Raw genomic sequence first — 18,820 nt, forward strand, 5'->3', positions numbered from 1 at the left:
CTTTGATTAATTTGGTTGTTTGTTTTGTTTTGTTTTGTTTTGTTTTGTTTTGTTTTTTGAGGTAGGGTCTCACTCTAGTCCAGGCTGATCTGGAATTCACTCTGTATTCTCATGGTGGCCTCGAACTCATGGTGATCCTCCTACCTCTGCCTCCCGAGTTCTGGGATTAAAGGCATGCACCACCACACCAGACTTAATTCTTGTGCATGGAGAGATATAAGGATATATTTTCATCTTTCTACAGATACATATCCCATTTTCCCAGCACCATTTGTAGAAGAGGCTGTCTTTTCTCCAATGAGTATTTTTGGTATATTTATCAAAGAACAGGTAGCAATAGCCACCCAGACATACATCAGCCTCTTCTATTCTGGTCCACTGATCTATATGTCTGTTTCCCCGCCCCCCCCCAGGACCATGCTGTTTTTGTTACTATAACTCTGTAATATAGGTTAAAATCAGATATGGTGATGCCACTAGCCTTAATTTTGTTCAAATTTGTTTTAGATATTCGAGTTTTTTTGTGTTTCGAAATGAATTTTGGATTATATTTTTCTATTTCTATGAAGAATGCCATTGAAATTTCAATGGGGAATGCATTAATGAGTAGATTTCTTTCAGTAAGATTGCCATTTTCACAATATTGAGTCCTCCAATCCAAGAACAAGGGATGTCTTTGCTTTTCCTAGTATCTTCCACAATTTCTCACTTGAGTGTTTGAAAGTTTTCATTGTAGAGATCCTTCACTTCCTTGGCTAGGTTTTTTTCAAGTAACTTTGTAATTTTTTTTTTGATGCAATTGTGAATGGGAGTGATTCTCTAATTTAATCCTCTGTGTGTTTGTTGTTAGCATATATATAGGAAGACTACTGATTTCTGTGTGTTTATTTTGTATCCTGCTACATGGCTATAGGGGATTACCAGCTCTAACAATTTTCTGGTAGTCTTTACAGTCCTTCATGAATAGAATCATGTCATCTGCAAATAATAACTTCATCTTTTCATTTCCAACTTGTATCCCTTTTATGTGTGTTTCTTGCCATACTTCTATGGCTAAGACTTCCAGTACTATTTTAAATAAAAGTGGAGACAGTGGACACTCTTGCATTGTTCCTGATTTTAGTGGGAAAGTTCACGTTTTTCTCTATCTAGTACTATGTTGGCTATAGGGTTGTCATAAATAGCCTTTATTATATTGAGATATGTTTCTTCTATCCCCAGTCTCTATAGGACTTTTATAATGAAGAGATGTTGGATTTTGTCCAATGCTTTTACTGCATCTAATGATATGATCATGTGATTTTTGTCCTTTAGTCCATTTGTGTAATATAATACATTTATCAATTTGCATAGGTTGAACCATCTCTGCATCTGTGGGATAAAGCCTACTTGGTCAGGATGGATGATTGTATGATATATTCTTGTACTGTGCTTGCCAGTATTTTTTTGGGAATGTTTGCATCTATTTTCATGAGGAAGATTGGTCTATAATTTGTTGTTGTTGTTGTTCTATCTTTGGTTGTGGTATCAGGATGATACCAAATTCCTTCCTTATTTTTTTCTATTTTATGGAAAAGTTTAAGACACATTGGTATTAGTTCTTAGATGAAGGTCTGGTAAAATTCACCAGTGAATCCATATTGGCCTGGACTTTTTTTGGTTGGGAGGTTTTTTGATAACTGCTTGCATCTCCATATTTTTATAGATCTATTTAAGTGGTTAATCTCATTTTGATTTAATTTAGGTATGTCATATAAATCAAGGAAGTCATCCCTTTCTTTCACATTCTCAAACTTAGTGGAATATATATTCTTATAGTATGTCCCTATGATTTTTTGAATTTCTCTGGAATCTGTTGTGATGGTGCATTTTTCATCTCTTTTTTAAATTTGTGTATCTTCTCTCTTTCATTTTGTCAGATTTGCTAAGTGTTTATCAATCTTGTTTATCCTTTCAAAGAACCAACTCTTTGGTTTATTGATTCTTTGGATTATTATTAATTTTTTTTGCTGTCGTTTCTTTATTTCTAATTCATTAATTTCTACCTAATCTTTATTACTTCTTCCTGTCTGCTGATTTTCAGTTTGCCTTGTTCTTATTTTTCCAAGACTTTAAGGTGAAGCATTAAGGTATTTACTTGCAACATTGCTAATTTCTTACCATAGGCACTTAAACCTGTAAATTTCCCTCTTAGGACTGCCTTCATTGTGTCCTAAAGGTTTTTGTATGTTGTGTTCTCATTATCAATTGAGCCTATGAATTTTTTTTATTTCCTTCTTGACTTCTTCATTGACTCAGTCATCATATATTGTATTGTTTGGTTTCCATGATTTTATGTAGGCTCTATAGCTTTTCATGCTATTGATTTACAGTTTGATCCCATTGTTATCAGATAGAGCATAGGGAATTATTTCAACTTTCCTATATTTGTTAAGATATGCTTTATGTCCTACTATAGTTTATTTTAGAGGATGTCCCATATGCTGCTTTAAAGAATATGTATTATGCAGATTTTGGATGAAATGTCCTGTATATATCTGTTAGGTCCAATTGTTTTATGACATCATTTAATCCAGATGAATCTCTGTTCATTTTTTGCTAGAATGACCTGTCAATTGATGAGAGTGTGTTGTTGAAGTCACTCACTACAACTGTGTTTGGTGTTATCTGTGACCTTAGTTCTAATAGCATTTGTTTGGTGAAGTTGTGAGCCCCCATGTTAGGTGCATATATGTTTAGGATTGTAATGTCCTGTTGGTAGAGTGTGCATTTAATCAAAATAAAGTGGCCATTCTTATGTTTCCTAACTAATGTTGGACTGAAGTATACCTTGTCAAAAATTACCATAGCAAGCCCTGCTTGTTTTCTAGGCCCATTTGCTTGCAACACCATTTTCCAACCTTTGATCCTAAGATACTATCCATCCTTTGTAGAAAGGTGAGTTTCTGGGAGGCAACAAATTGAAGGATCCTACTTTTTAACTACGTCTGCAAACATATGTCTTTTGATTTGGGTATTGAGACCATTGATATTAAGAGGTTTTATTGAAAGGTGTGTATTTATTTTTACCATTTTTATTGTTTCGTAGTTCTTTCAGTTCTACCCTTGCTCTCCTGTGTTAACCAGTGTGTGGGAATGGCTTTTTTTTTCCAGGTTCCTCATATTGCACTTTTCTTTCTCTTCAGCATTGAGGATCTTGTCAAGTATTTTCTTTAGAGCTGGTTTTGTCTTAAAATATTCCTTTAGCCTGCCTTGGTTGTGGAATATCCTTATTTCTTCATCCATTTGAATGGATAGCTTTTCAGGATGAAGTAACCTTGGTTTAAATTTGTTATCTTTCAGAACTTGGAATATATCATTTGAAGCCCTCTTGCTTTTAAAAGTCTGTGTTGAGTAATCTTCTATGATCCTGATGGGCTTGCCATTGTACATGACTTGATTTTTTTACTGTAACTGCTCTGAATATATTTGCTTTGGTGTGTATGTTTGGTAATTGTAATATAGTGAGGAGAGGTTCTTTCCAGGTTTTGTCTGTTTCATGTTCTAAAGGCTTCCTCTATCTGTATTGACAGCTCTTGCCCAATTGTGGGAAGATTTTTCCATGATTTTGTTGAAAACATGTACTATGCTTTTAGAGTGAAATTCTTCTCCTTCTACTATGCCCTGAATTCTTATGTTTGATCTTTTCATAGTGTCCACAATATCTTGAAAGTCCCATTCCTACTTTTCTATTACTTTGTCTTTCTCTTTGTTGGACTGTATTATATATGTCACATTATATTCTAGTTTAGATATCCTGTCCTCTCCTTCATCCATTCTACTGGTGAGATTTTCTACAGAGTTTTTTACTTCACTGATTATGTTCTTCACTGCTAGTATTTCTGACTGGTTTTCTTTATTATTTCTATTTCCTTATGCATGTCTTGTATTGACCTCATTTCATTAAATATATTTACTCTGTCTTCTTTGATACCTTTGATTACATCTTTCATTCCTTTGATTTCCTCTTTGGCTTCATTGAGCATATTTATAATCATTCTTTTGAAATCTTTCTCAGGTATTTTCTCTAACTCAGCCTCACTGGAGGTCATTTCTGATGCATTAATACTTGTTGGTGGATTTATATTGTCATGATTTTTTGTGTTTCTTGTGTTATAATGTAGATACTTTTCATATTGGATTAATTTAATGTTTGGATTTTATAATTACATGCCATATTTTTAGATGTATCAATCAATCTGATATTATGTATCTTCAGGGTAGGTACTTAAGGTACTTAGTGTGGCTCTTAAGACTCTCATAGTAACCACAAAAGTGAACCCTAGCTGTTCGATTGCCTGATATGAAAGTATTCAAGTAGGCTAAGTGGAACAAAAAACAGGCAAATTCTAAAATTTAACTAAACAATGTACACATTCAATGAAAAACAGCATAGAGTAATTATGCAAGAGTAGGTATTAGGACAACCAGATACTCTTACAAAGTCATATTCCCTATGGATGTGTTTTGTCCCGAACCTTTGATCCTGTCAATGGAAGGCTAAAATTTCTGGTCTGTGGCGGGTTCCAAGTCAGTTTGAGACCAAGTGAGACCCTTCCCCAATGAACAACAGAAGAAAAATCAAAGGCACTAAAATCAGGAAACAACAAATGACAAACACAAAATATAGCTTATTTAAGAATGGCCAATCAAATCATCCATTAGATGTGACTTTTTTTTTTTGCTTTTTTTCTTATTTTTTTATTATTGACAACGTCCATAATTATAGACAATAAACTGGAATTCCTCCCCCCCCCCACATTTCTAGTTCACAACTCCACTTTCCACAGGAATGCCTTTTAAATTGTCCACCCATCTTTCAAGATTAGATAAATTCTCCCTTTTCATGTATGAAAGTAAAAGATTATTCTAATGACTGGATAACTCTGTTCCTCACTTTAATCCCTCATTTCTACCACCTCCACTCATAATGCTCAAATAAATCTTACACATTCTCTCCAAATAGCTATTGCCATTTCTTTTAGCTATTACTTGTATTGTTTTTATTACTTAATCAATATATTTTATCACATTATATATTTACCCTAACTTCTTCAATCTTTCCATTTCTTTAGCTTTCCTGAAGATGTGCTTGCCTGAGAATATATGTTCATCACACACTCATATTTAAGGTACATGTTCCATAAAATTTCAATTTCTATAGTTTCCTCTAATAGTGTAAAATTACTACTCTGCTGTCTTCATAGGTACATTGCGGCTGTTGGGTAAATTCCTTCAGCATTTCTCTTATTTCATTTCCATAGGTACTTCATTTGCTAGAAACTAAGGGAGCTTTCTCATGGCTTCTTTGTTTAAAAACATTTATTTATTTGTGTGTGTGAGAGAGAGAGGCAGAGAGAGAGACAGACAGACAATGTGCACACTAGGACCTCCAGAAACTGCAAACATACTTCAGACACATGTGCCACCTTGAGCTTACATGGGTACTGGAGAAATCAAACCTGGGTCCTTAGGCTTCACAGGAAAGAGCCTTAACAGCTAAGCCATTCCTCCAGCCCCAGCTATAGTGGTCTTACAAGGGCAGTTTATTGTATTCCTTTTCTATTGTCTTCTGAGGGCCTACTTCTTTCTTGACATATAATTAACCCTGACATGGAAGGTGCAATTAGCACTTCTGATTCAAGCCTATATTTGAGGCTTACTAGGTGCATGCTGACCTGGTGTAATCCCAGTTACTTTTTAGTCTCAATTATGCTGTGTACCTGGTTGGGTTCCTCTTGGCTGCACTGTGATTGCTGGGTTGCTGCTTTGATGGCCTGTGCCTAGTGCTGCATAGGTGAGCTCCCTTCCCCAGATCTCTGATGTTTGCTAGTGCTTGAGCTGGTGGTGGGTGAGGGGAGCCTGTGGATGGTGGCTGAAGTTCTCTCACTGGTCCTTGTGATCCTGTACCTCAGTAGCCACACTGTTGGTCCCTGCCTTCCTCTCTTCACTTTTCTTGAGTTTGAGAGGAGGCCAGTGTGAGTGCAGAATCCCTTTACCTGGCTTTCTTGCAGCTCAAGCCTATCCTTGTGGTGTGGCCACATGGACCTTGTGCCGCATCTGTTAGAGCTGCTTTTGCATGTTTCTGTGGTCTCCAAACACTCTGAATCTCTCCTACTTCTCTGCTGAAACTGATAATTTTTATACATCTCACTTTTTAGTAGGATAGTATATTTTGCTTTATTTTTATTTTATTTTACATTTGGTTTTTTCTACCCTAGGCTTTGTTTAAACATTTTTTATTAGTTTTGCACTCAGTGAATACAGTCAAGTTGATACCATTGTTAGGCTCCTCCCTGTCTTCTGTCCTCCACGGGGACCCTTGTTGTTGGGGTATATGGGCCATGCATTGTGGGGTTATCCATTAGTTATGGGTAGGAGGAAATGTCTCTGTGTATCATGACCCAACGTGTGTCTCTTAACCTTATTTCCACCCCTTCTTCAAGTTTCCCTGAGCCATGTTGGGTTCATTTTAGGTCTGCTTCAGTGATGAGGTCTTGGGAGCCAATGTGTCTCTGGATATCTGGATTGGTAGGAGTTGACTATTCTCTGTGTCTATCTCCTTCATCTTTGTGCTGGCACCAAGTTCAACAAGAAAACAGCACTCTTGCTTGTTTCCCTAATTATTCTTAGTATCAGCTGGGCCCATTTTGAGGTATGATGGGGTCGTTCTCTCCTTTGAATCTACATGTAACTGAAAAAGAGAAGCAGATTCTCTGATGAAGAGTAAAGTTAACAAAAGCTAAAGGGGATAACCCTTATTTTTTAGAGAGAATTTAATAGGTGTAGGCCCTCTTCTAGCCCACGATGGGTGGAAGCTTGATAATGGAGAATAAGCTGATTTTTGCAAATGGTTCTGACTTGTTATCCAGCTCCAGCTATCCCTGAGTAGGTCAGTTAGCCAAGTCAAGAGCAGTTGGTTTCTCACCCTGGCTGTGTGTCACTATTGCATTTGTGGGAACATCATGTCAAGTTCTTTGCTGCTAAGTAGGTTAGACCATGAGTTCCTTGGACAGATATTGGTCATTTTCCCCCAGTCACTCATGTAGCACCTTCTGGCACTAGACATGCTAACTGTCTTGGGACTGACTCTCTTCCAGCTTCCAGCCATGTTACATGCCAACAGTATATGGTGTCTTCAGCAGTAAGGTTTTACCACTAACCTTTGGTGGGTCATCAAGCACTCTGACAGAAATCTGTCTTCTTTTAGGAAACCTTGTAGGTCTCTCTGATCAAAAGCTCATTGTGAATGAAGTCCACCTACTGGTACTGGGAGTTATTGGTCAGCACCCAAGAAGAGAGTAAAGAAAAAGATAAGTATTATTAGAGAGATGAGAGCAAAGCAGGAGAAAGAGAGAGAGAATGAATCAGAAACAGGACAAGATTAAGGTCAGTCTTCATCTTACCCTCTCCAGGACCTTGTAACTCAGGTGCTCACTCTAAGGGCCTGGTGAAGTTTCAACCATTTGGTCTGTCTATTAGAATGTAGAATTTAATGATACCATGGCTGTTTGGGTCCAGATTTCTGGCACCCACCTCCTCCCTTATCCTCCCCACCCTCCACACCTTGAGATGCTTACTAGGTATGTCAGCATCTTGGATAGATTCAGATAAGGGCTGTAGGTAAGTGAGAACCTGTTCCAGGTTAAACCATTTTTCTTCAAATTTCATTGTATTGTTGTTCCTTATTGCTATGTACAAATCTATTCTGTAGATACACCACATCTTAGTTATCCATTCGTCTAATGATGGACGTCTGGGTGGATTCCAGCTCTTAGCTAGTACAAATTGAGCAGTTATAAACATGGTTAAGCAAATCTCTCTACACTGAGGCATGGATATTTTAGGGTATTGGCCCAGTAAAGGAATAACTGGGTCTGTTGGTAACTCTACAGTTAGCTTTATTAGGTGTCTCCATATTGCTTTCAAAGTAGTTTCAAAGTGGTTGTACCATCTTATATTCATGTCATTTGCAAATAGAGCTACCTTAACAACTTCATTTCCACATTGTATCCCTTTATTCTTTCTTCTGTCTCATTGGAGACCACAGGAGAGAGTAGAAACCCCTGTCTTGTTTCTGATATCAATGGGAATTCCTCCAGCCTCTCTCCATTAAGTATTATTTGGGCTTTAGGAGCTTTATATATAGTCTTTATTATATTAAGATATAAACCAACCATGCCAATTCTATTCCTATGTTTTGATCATGAATTAATGTTGTATTTTGTCAAAGGTCTTTTCTGCATCTATTGAAATGATCATGTGGTCTTTGTGTTTAACCTTGTTTATGTGGTGTAATACATTGACAGATTTCCGTATGTTGAACCATCCCTGCATTGCTGGGATTTAAGCCCACTTGAACAAGATGGATAATGCTTTCCATGTGTTGTTGGTTTCAGTTTGTGATGATTTTGTTCAGGATCTTTGCATCTAAGTTCATCAGGGAAATAGGCCTGTAATGTTATTTTCTTGTGGCATCTCTGCTGGTTTTTGGTATTAGCATGATACTAGATTTATAGAAAGAGTTGAGTAGCTTTCTCTGATCTCCAATTGTGTGGCAGAGGTTGAGAAAGATTGGTTTGAGTTCTTCCACGTAGGTTTGATAGATTTCAGCTGAGAAGCCATCTGGTCCTAGAGTCTTCTTTTTGGGGAAGTTTTTTTTTTTTTTTTAATTAACCTTTCAATATCAATGGGTGTGATAGGTTTGTTTAGGAGATTAATCTTCTGTGAGTTTAGCTTTGCTACATGGTATGTGTCCAGGAATTTATCCATTTCCTCCATATTATCCAGTTTTGTGAAGTAGAGGTTTTTGAAATAAGTCCTGATGATTCTCCCAACTTCACTTATGTCTGTTGTGATCTCTCCTTTTCCATTTCTAATGTTGTTAATTTGAAGTGTCTCTTTTTTTTCATGTGATCAAATTGGCCAGGGAATTGTCAATCTTGTTTATTTTTTAAATTTTTTTGTTATTTATTTTTATTTATTTTTTGGAGAGCCACAGACAGAGAGAGAAAGAGGCAGAGAGAGAGAGAGAGAGAGGGAAGGAGGGAGGAGAGTGGGTGCACCAGGGCTGCTTAGTCACTGCAAATGAACTCCAGACACATGCGCCCCCTTGTGCATCTGGCTAACATGAGTCCTGGGGAATTGAGCCTTGAACCAGTGTCCTTAGGCTTCACAGGCAAGAGCTCACCTGCCAAGCCATCTCTCTAGCCCAATCTTGTTTATTTTTAAAAAGAACCAGCTCTTTGTTTCAACAATTTTCTTAACTATTTTCTGAGTTTCCAATTCATTAATTTCTGCTCTGATCTTAATTGTCCCTTTCGATTTGAAGCTTTTTGGGTTGTATTCTTCTTGCCTTTCTAATGCCTTTAGGTGGATGGTTAGGTTATTTATTTGGGATCTCTGTCTTTGTTATGAAGGCATTTAGTATTATGAATTTTCCCCTGAGACTGCCCTCATTGTATTCCATAAGTTTTGGTATGATGTGTTCTCATTGTCATTCATTTCAAAAAAAATTTACAATCTCATGTTTTGTTTTATCCATTACCCAATTATTGTTTAAAAGTGTGCTGTTCAGTTTTCAGGAGCCAGTGGGATTCTAGGTGAGTCTTTTGTTGTTAATTTCTAACAATATAGCACTGTGACCAGGTATCATGCAGGGAATTATGTCAATATTCCTAAATATATGGAGGCAGTATTCATGACCCAGTATATGTTCTATTTTAGAGAATATTCCATGGGCTGCTGATAAGAATGTGTAGTCTGTGGATTTGGGGTGGAATGTTCTGTAGATATCCATTAAGTCTAAATGTTCTATGGTTTTATTGATCTCTCTTACTTCCCAATTGAGTTTCTGTTTGGATGATCTATCTATTACTGATAATGGTGAAGTCCCCAACTATGATAGTGTTGGTGGTACTGTTTTCTGTTGTACTGTCAAGTAGTTTTGTTTTATATATTGTGGTGGCCCTGTATTTGCTGCATAAATATTTATGATTGTGATATTCTCTTGATGGATTGTTCCCTTGAGAATTATGAAGTGACCATCTTTGTCTTTTTGATTATTTTTGGTTTGAAGTCTATTTTATCTGACGTTAGTATAGCTACACCTGTTTGTACCTTATGCCCTCTTGCTTGGAATGTTGTTTTCCACCCTTTCACACTAAGGAGGTGTCTGTCTTTAGTGGTGAGGCGGCTTTCTTGAAGACAGCAAGCAGATTGAGGGGTCTAATTTTGTGCTCTACCCTATTAGCTTGCGTCTTTTTATTTATTTATTTTTAATTTTTATTTATTTAAGAGCGATGGACAGAGAGAGAAAGAGGCAGATGGAGAGAAAAGAGAGACAGAGAGAGGGGAGAGAATGGGCGTGCCAGGGTCTCTAGCCACTGCAAAGGAACTCCAGACGCAAGTGCCCCCTTGTGCATCTGGCTAACATGGGTCCTGGGGAATTGAGCCTTGAACCAGGGTCCTTAGGCTTCACAGGCAAATGCTTAACCAAAAAGCCATGTCTCCAGCCCAGATTGTGTCTCTTGATGGGTGAATTAAGGCCATTAATATTTAGGGTAATGACTGTGGGGTTTGATTTGATCCCTGCCATATTGTGTTGACATATGTGGTTTGGAGTTTTCATGGACTTTGAAGTTTTTGTGCCTTCTCTGGGATAGGTTTTTGTGATCAGCTTCTTGTAAGTACTTGAGGTTAATTTGATTCTTCTGTGTGGAGAATTTCCTGAAATACTCTCTGTAGGTTTGGTTTTGTGTTCATATAACTGTAAAGCTGAGTATTGTCATGGAAATTTTTTCTTTCACCATTATGAGAGATACTTTTGCTGGTTAGAGTAACTTGGGTCGGAATCCATAGGTTCCTAGACTTTGCAGTGTTCTATTGCAGGCCCTTCTGGCTTTCAGGGTTTCTACTGGGAAGTATGAAATAATTCTAATGGGGTACCTTTAAATGTGATGTGCTGTTTTTCCCTAGCTGCTTTTAGGATGTTCTCTTTGGTGTCAAAGCTTAGAATCTTAATGATAATATATCTTGGAGAGTTTCTCCTTTTGTCCAATCTCTTTGGAGTTCTGTTAGCTTCTTGAATCTTGATGGATCTTTCTTTTGAGATTGTTGGTAAGTTTTCTTTGATAAATCCACCATAACTTTGGTCTGAATTTCTTCCCCTCTGGTATTCCTATGGTCTGAATGTTAGGACATTTAATGGTATCCCACAACTCCCTCATGTTCTGTTCACATAAGTTTTTGAACGTATTGAAACTTTTGAACTCTCGAACTGTTTCCTCTGTCTGTCTTGCCTCCCAGGTCTGAATTTCTATCCTCCACATGGCTGACTCTTTTCTTGAGAGCTTCTACAGAGTTTCAGGCTTGTTCAATTAGGTTTGCATTTTCAGCTGTCTATGCTCAATGAAGACATAAATAAATGCAAGGATGAATCAAGAAAATCAGAAAATGATATGAAAAGGGAACTTGACAGAGGGATGGAAAGTATACATAGAAAAATAGTAGAAATTGCAAACCTGTGACACCCTCTAAACCAGAAGTCACCCAATATATTATATGTATTTCCAAAAATTGATGTCGAAGTAGCTCCATGATTTGTGTTAAGTAGTCTCCACATACTTCCTTTTTTGTTCTGTTGTTTTATTTTGTTTGTTTTTGTTTTTTGAGGTAGGTGTCACTCTAACTCAGGCTGGCCTGGAACTCACTATGTAGTTTCAGGGTGGCCTCGAACTCACAGCGATCCTCCTACCTCTGCCACCCAAGTGCTGGGATTAAAGGTATGAGCCACCATGGCCAGGTTCCATATACTTCCTTTTTTCAACAATTTCTAAAATAAGTAACAGATAAAAGATTCTCAAATATCTTTTTTAATTCACAGAGAGAATTATATTTTTCTCTTTTAATCTCCTAACATAGTAGTATTCATCCTTTTTAAAAATTTTTTATTTATTTATTTGAGAGTGACAGACACAGAGAGAAAGACAGATAGAGGGAGAGAGAGAAAATGGGCACGCCAGGGCTTCCAGCCTCTGCAAATGAACTCCAGACGCGTGCACCCCCTTGTGCATCTGGCTAACGTGGGACCTGGGGAACCAAGCCTCGAACCGGGGTCCTTAGGCTTCACAGGCAAGCGCTTAACCGCTAACCCATCTCTCCAGCCCTCATATTTATTTTTATATATTCTTACACATTTTGGAATTAAAAAGTGATCATTTTCTCATTTACCACCCTTTTTAATTTAAATTATTCTTATAGGAAGATCATGGTATCAGACTTATTTTTGTCTGCATTTACATTCAGTCTTCTTTTTCTTTTTCACTAGATGTGTTTAACACATACATACACATACATAGTATTGAGAGACCAAGGAGAAGTAATGTGCTGCATCTGGCTTCTGTGACCTCACTTAGTGGCTGGACAGTGGTGTTGCCATTTAAAATCAGATAGCCATTTTGACTCAGATGAGGAACTAGCTGACTAAGGTGCTATTTTTGCTTCTGTATCTGTGCTTGCTTAGCTATAGCCCCCACCCTTGATTCCTGGGAAGTCTTCACTTCAAGGATATTCCAGAGATACCGGGCCATGGAAACTCCGGCCTCTTGCAAAAGATTAAGTTCTACAAACAGCTCTTGCAATAGGTTCTGCAAACAAGTTACTACCTAAGGTAAGTAGGCTGGAGTTCCCACGTGCACCCTCTCTAAAATTCCCGCGTGTGACCTCTTAGAACCAATCATTTTAAAAGTCACAATATGGGGCTGGAGAGATGGCTTAGCGGTTAAGCGCTTGCCTGTGAAGCCTAAGGACCCCGGTTCGAGGCTCGGTTCCCCAGGTCCCACGTTAGCCAGATGCACAAGGGGGCGCACGCGTCTGGAGTTCGTTTGCAGAGGCTGGAAGCCCTGGCGCGCCCATTCTCTCTCTTTCTCTCTATCTGTCTTTTTCTCTGTGTCTGTCGCTCTCAAATAAATAAATAAATAATTTTTTTAAAAAAGTCACAATATGATGTAGCCTTTCCTTTATAAACGCCTTTCCTCTGACGGTCAGGGCTCTCTCCCTTACTACCACTGTGCCGGACTGTGGGGACAGAGCCCAGGCCCAAGCTTGCAATAAAGAAACCTGCTGCTTTTACATTTGAGTGTCTCGGCTTCACTTCCGGTTAAGATGGCGGCGTAGATACCACATGCCAAAGCAGCCTAGGGGGGAAAAAAGACCAAAAAACTCAGCAAAATACAAACTTTTACTAAAAAGTTAGATGTATAGGAAATTGAAGCGGCAGCGGAGAAATAGAAGAAATCCAGAGCATCCAGAGCCCGCACAGACCGGCAAAAGCGGCTCCGGCAGCTCAGCCAACCGCCACGGCATTGGTGCACCAGAAAGCCACCAGGCTTGGCCCCAGCCACAGGAAAAGCCAGGTGCGGGAGCTTCCCCTCACACCGGCGCTCTCTGCAACTCAGAAAACGTGAAGGGAGAGTGGCAGTGAGCAACAGAGAAGCAGACTACAGGGTAGAAGAACACGTGGAACAGCGAGAGAACCAGAGCAGCTGCAGCTCCCTCCCTTCCCCCACTGCCTGAGCCCAGCTCCGGTGAACAGAGCAGCAGTCCCAGGACCCGGCCACGCCAACTTGAGCCAACAGCGGGACCCAACCAGGAGCAGAGTTCGGCAGCAACAGCAGTGGCTCCGGCACCAGTAAAAGCGGCCCCAGCAGTAGCAGCTCTAGTCGCAGCAGCAGCAGCAGACCCAGCAGCAGCAGACCCAGGAGCGACAGCAGCGGCAGACCCAGCAGCAGCAGCTTCAGTGGCAGCAGCAGCAGTGTACACAGAAGCAGCAGCTTCAGCAGCAGTGGTGGCTCCAGCAGTGGCAGCTACAGCAGCAGAGGCAGCAGCAGCAGTGGGTCCAGCAGCAGCACCTTCAGCAGCAGCCGCTACAGACCCAGGAGCGGCAGCGTTAGCAGCAGCAGTTCCAGCAGCAGGGGTGCTGATCTGCAGGGCCACACTTGCCAGGCTCGGTTTGCCCCACAGGAAAAGCCAGTGCCCAGCTCCAGAAATCAGAACAGCAGCCCAATGACCCAGGCAGCAACTTGACTGAGACCAAAATCATCCAAGGTAACTGGGATTGCACCAGGGAAGAGTCTCACTTGGTTGCAAGCTGACTTGGATCCCTCAACAGACCAGAAATCTTAACCTCTTTGTTGATAGAGGATCTGGTCATTATAATAACTACTCGTGCATACATACTCAGGGCTGTTTTTGATTGAATGGGTACAGTGTTTAGTTAAATTTTAGAATCTACCTGTATTTTATTCCACTCAGCCTGCTTGAATACTCCTATAGCAGGGAAACTCAACCCCTAAGAACATCTTTGTAGATACTCTGAGAGTCTTAAGAGCCACACCTAACACCTTAAGCTCCTACCCTGAAAATATATTACATCAAATCAATAGATACAGCTAAGAATACCCAGCTAGCTAGAAAATCCAAGCATTAACTTAATCCAAGATGCAAAAATATATACATTATAACACAAGAAACACTAAAAAGCAAGATGAGATAAATCCACCTAAAAGTATTAATGCATCAGAAATGTCCTCCAGTGCGAAAGAGTTAGAGGAAATGCCTGAGAAAGAGTTAAAAAGAATGATTATAAATATGTTCAAAGAGAGGTCAGCTTCTGTGGCGGTTCTCTGGGTGACTCCTGGGTGACTGGGGAATTTGGCTCCTGGTCAGGGGTCTTGGCACAACAGTAGTATTCATATTTATTTTTATATATTCTTGTACATTTTGGAATTAAAAAGTGATCATTTTCTCATTTATCACCCTTTTTATTTTAAATTATTATTATAGGAAGATCATGATATCAGATTTATTTTTGTCTGCATTTACATTCAGCCTTTTTTTAATTTTTCACTAGATGAGTTTAACACATTCAGCTTTATTGTTTTATGTATGTTAGTCTGTCTTCTGTATTTTTTTTTCTGTTACTCTTTTGCATTTATTACTTAACAACAGTTATTACGCTGCCTCCATCTCCATTCTCCCTTTCTACTAATTACAACCATTTTACCTTCTTGGGATTTAAAGATATATCCATTTTATTACATAACCTTAATTTTCACAGATGTTTTAGCCTCAGTCATATAGATAATAAATTTTATCACCAGTGAATCCACTGTAGAGTTTGTATTTGTCTATGCTAACTTAAGTCTACTTTCAAAGTATCTTTAGAAACACTAATGACTACTTTTCCCACATTGGCCAATATTAAAGTCATAGATTTTCTGTGGGCAGTGAGTCATAGTTTCAGAGGTCTTTTGCACAATTTTTTTTGTTGTTTGTTTTTGAGGTAGGGTTCCAACTAGCTCAGGCTAATCTGAAATTCACTCTGTTGTCTCAGAGTGGCCTCTAAAGGACCCAAAAACTGAATGATGCCATGACAGGTTTCAGTAGAGTGCTGCCCTGGTTAGGCCTAAGTTACAAGTTTCAGCTTAAACAAAAAACAAAGGGGCAGCAGCCCTGGCCCCTGTCCAGAACACCTGAGACTTGTCCTTCCTACCTCCCTGCCCTGGCCAATTAAGAGATTTATCCCTCCTACCTCCGTGTCTCAGCCAATCAAAATACATACAAATGTTATTGCTGCTTGTTTAGCCAATCGCAACAGAGGTTGCTTAGTTACCTAGCTCCCACCTGCCAACTTTGCCTGCCAGAATCCTAAACCAACCAGAAGAGCACAGGTGCAGTTACTGTTTAAATCAACAAATCATGTACCCATTCCCTTCTTCTATGTTCAAATCCCTATAAAACCCTACCCTCCCACTACTCAGGGCTCTTGCATGGATCCACTGCATTGGTAAAGTCAAGAGACCGAGCTTAAATCCAAATTAAAAAGCTCCTTGTCCTTGCATATGTGTTTGTTTCTCCTTGGTGGTCACTGGGGGTGCTGAGAACTGGGCATAATAGCCTCAAACTCAAGGGAGGCCCTACCTCTGATTTATATATAAATGCTACCTTAACCTTCTTAAGGTGGATTAAATGTTTGATCAGAATTTGCAGCTATTTCAAGGAAATATTCTGCAGAGTAAATATTCCTTTTTATTTATTTTTGTTGTTGTTTGTGGAATATATTTCTATCCAGATCCTGAGCTTGCTTTTGGATCCTTGACTAATGTGAATTTTTGCTAGATATCTCAGGAACCTAGATATTTTCAAGGAAGTTGTCCCTAAAAAGCCTTACAGCATGTTTCAGACCAGCAGGAACTTACTTTGAGATTCCAAATTCCATAAGTTATTTTTGCTGTTACTTGTCTATAATCTGTGTGGACAATGTGGGCATCTACCTGAAAGACTGCTACTGTGTGATTTCCTCATTTCTCACCTTTATCTCATGGTCAATCTGTAGCCTGCAGGTATAACTTGCCCTTGTATTTGACTTTTCATGTAGTCCTTCCTGTTTCCTGAATCCCACTCAGGATCAAAGAAGATCACGTTCTTAAGTTTTACAAATTACACTCATTGAAAACAAAAGCTTTTGGTTTCTTCCTTATTGGTTTTTTATCTTTGAGAGTTGAAATATTTTAGCTCTTCTGCAACTGGGCATTTTTCTGTCTGTACCTCTCCACCCCATATCTAACCTCCATTGCTCTTGAAGCCTTTCCATCTAATGTACATATTGGAATTTCTTTCATTGGAAACATAAACTACAAATTCATTCTACTGCTTGGTTTTGGTTAAGGGATGTAAAGAGGAAGTTCCAGATTTGCTCCACCCCATGCAAAGTACTTCTTTCGCTTAATTTTTTCCCCAAGATTTTATCCCCTTCATAATCTCTATAAATGCATTACCTATCTGTGGCAGAGAGGTAGGGAACTTCAAGGTGGTAATGTAGCCTGTCCTCCTACCTGAAATTAAGATAAAGCTAATGAGGTAAATGAGATTAAACAGTCAACACAAACAATGGGCTTGAGGAGTAGAAAATTCCTTTGTTCAGAGAGAGTAAAGTGAACAAACTCTGGCATGTAGAAAGAGTTCTGTTTCTTTTTTTGACAGGTAAACTAGTTAAGAGGTCTGATTCTTTTCCTCCTTGGACATTTACTTGAAGAAACTCATGCAGCCAAAATTGGGGGTCAGTGGAACTGAATTCATCCTGCTGGGTTTGGTGGAGATGCCAGAACTGTGGCTACTTGTCTTCATACTTTTCCTCCTGGCTTAACTGGTAACAGTTGGGGGCAACCTCAGCATCCTGGCAGTTGTCTTAGTAGAGAAAAAAATGCACACCTCTATGTACTTCATTCTGGGAAACCTGTCCCTGATGGATGTTTGTGTATGAGTGTCTGAAAGACCCAGAAACTAAGGTGCTGCCCTGGCTGGGTCTAACTTTCAGGTTTTCCGATTAGGCAGAAGGCAACCACCCTGACATATGGTTAGGGAAGGTGCCCACCCAAAGGCCAGAGTCACCCCTAGCCTAGATATGCCCAGCACATGCCTGAGGCTGTACATTCTGCTCTTTCTGCCCCAGCCAATCACAATGAAGACTACCTCATCTGCCTGGGGTTCCCCTAGCTCCCACCTCCGCCCTGCCCCCAAACTTGCCAGCAAATCCCGAGCCAATCAGAAAAATACTGTTTAAATCAACCAATCATATACCCATCCCCTTCTTCTATGTTCAAATCCCGATAAAAACCCTACCCTCTTGTACTCGGGGCCATTGTATGGAACCACTGCATTGGTGAAGTCAAGGGACCAAGCTTAAGCCTGAATATTAAAAAAAAAATGCTCCTTGTCCTTGCATACATGTTTGGTTCTCCTTGGTGGTCACTGGAGGTGCCGAGAACTGGGCATAACATGTCACTGTTCCCTCAACATAGGGTCGAATCTTGTCCCACAAGCACACAGTTGCATATGGAGCCTGCCTCACATAGCTTTTCTTCCATCTGCTAGAGGGCATGGACTGTTTCCTGTTGACAGCTGTGGCTTACAACCAGTTTCTGACCATCTGCAGGCCCATCACCTACAGCACCTGCATGAGCCAGACCATTCACAGTCTTAGTGGCTGTGTCATGGGCGTGTTCTTTCAGCAATACACTGACCCATACTGTGGCCATTTCCACAAGAAATTTCTGTGTACCTAATGTGATAAATCAATCCTACTGTTATCTCCCCCAGCTCTTACAGCTCTCCTGTCCTAGCACCCAGCTCAATGAGCTGCTGCTCTCCGATATATATGGGTTTCATCATGGCAGGTAACCCCATGGCTCTCATCATCTCCCACATCCATGTGGCAGCTGCTATTCTGCAGATCCGCTCTGTTGAGGGCAGGAAGAAGGCCTTATCAACATGCAGCACCCACCTCCCTGTGGTTGCCATATTCCATGGTTGTGGTATCTTTAACTACATGTTGTTAGGTTCCACCAAACTTTCATATAAGGACAAAGCTGTTGGGATTTTCAACACTGTCAGCAATCCCATGCTAAATCCAATTATCTACAGCCTCAGGAATCCTGATGTGCAGGCTGCCCTGTGGAGAGTGCTCACAGGGAGGCAGTAATTGGCTTAAGAAATCCTCAAGTGTCACTTCACAACTTCACACTTTCTTCTTTTTTTTTTTTTTTTTTTTTTTTTTTTGGTTTTTCGAGGTAGGGTCTCACTCTAGCCCAGACTAACCTGAAATTCACTATGGAGTCTCAGGGCGGCCTCAAACTCATGGCAATCCTCCTACCTCTGCCTCCTGAGTGCTGAGATTAAATGCATGCACCACCACGCCCAGCTCCACTTTCACTTTTTTAAC

At 39.7% G+C, this 18,820-nt stretch overlaps 1 pseudogene; it reads left to right on the plus strand.

Annotated features, from left to right (window-relative positions):
• The first annotated feature begins 17,140 nt into the window (after positions 1–17,140).
• On the plus strand, positions 17,141–18,580 carry LOC101614717 (annotated as a pseudogene).
• The last annotated feature ends 240 nt before the right edge of the window (positions 18,581–18,820 follow it).

This window comes from Jaculus jaculus, chromosome 9, assembly GCF_020740685.1.
Source record: "Jaculus jaculus isolate mJacJac1 chromosome 9, mJacJac1.mat.Y.cur, whole genome shotgun sequence".
NCBI classification, from domain to species: Eukaryota; Metazoa; Chordata; class Mammalia; order Rodentia; family Dipodidae; genus Jaculus; species Jaculus jaculus.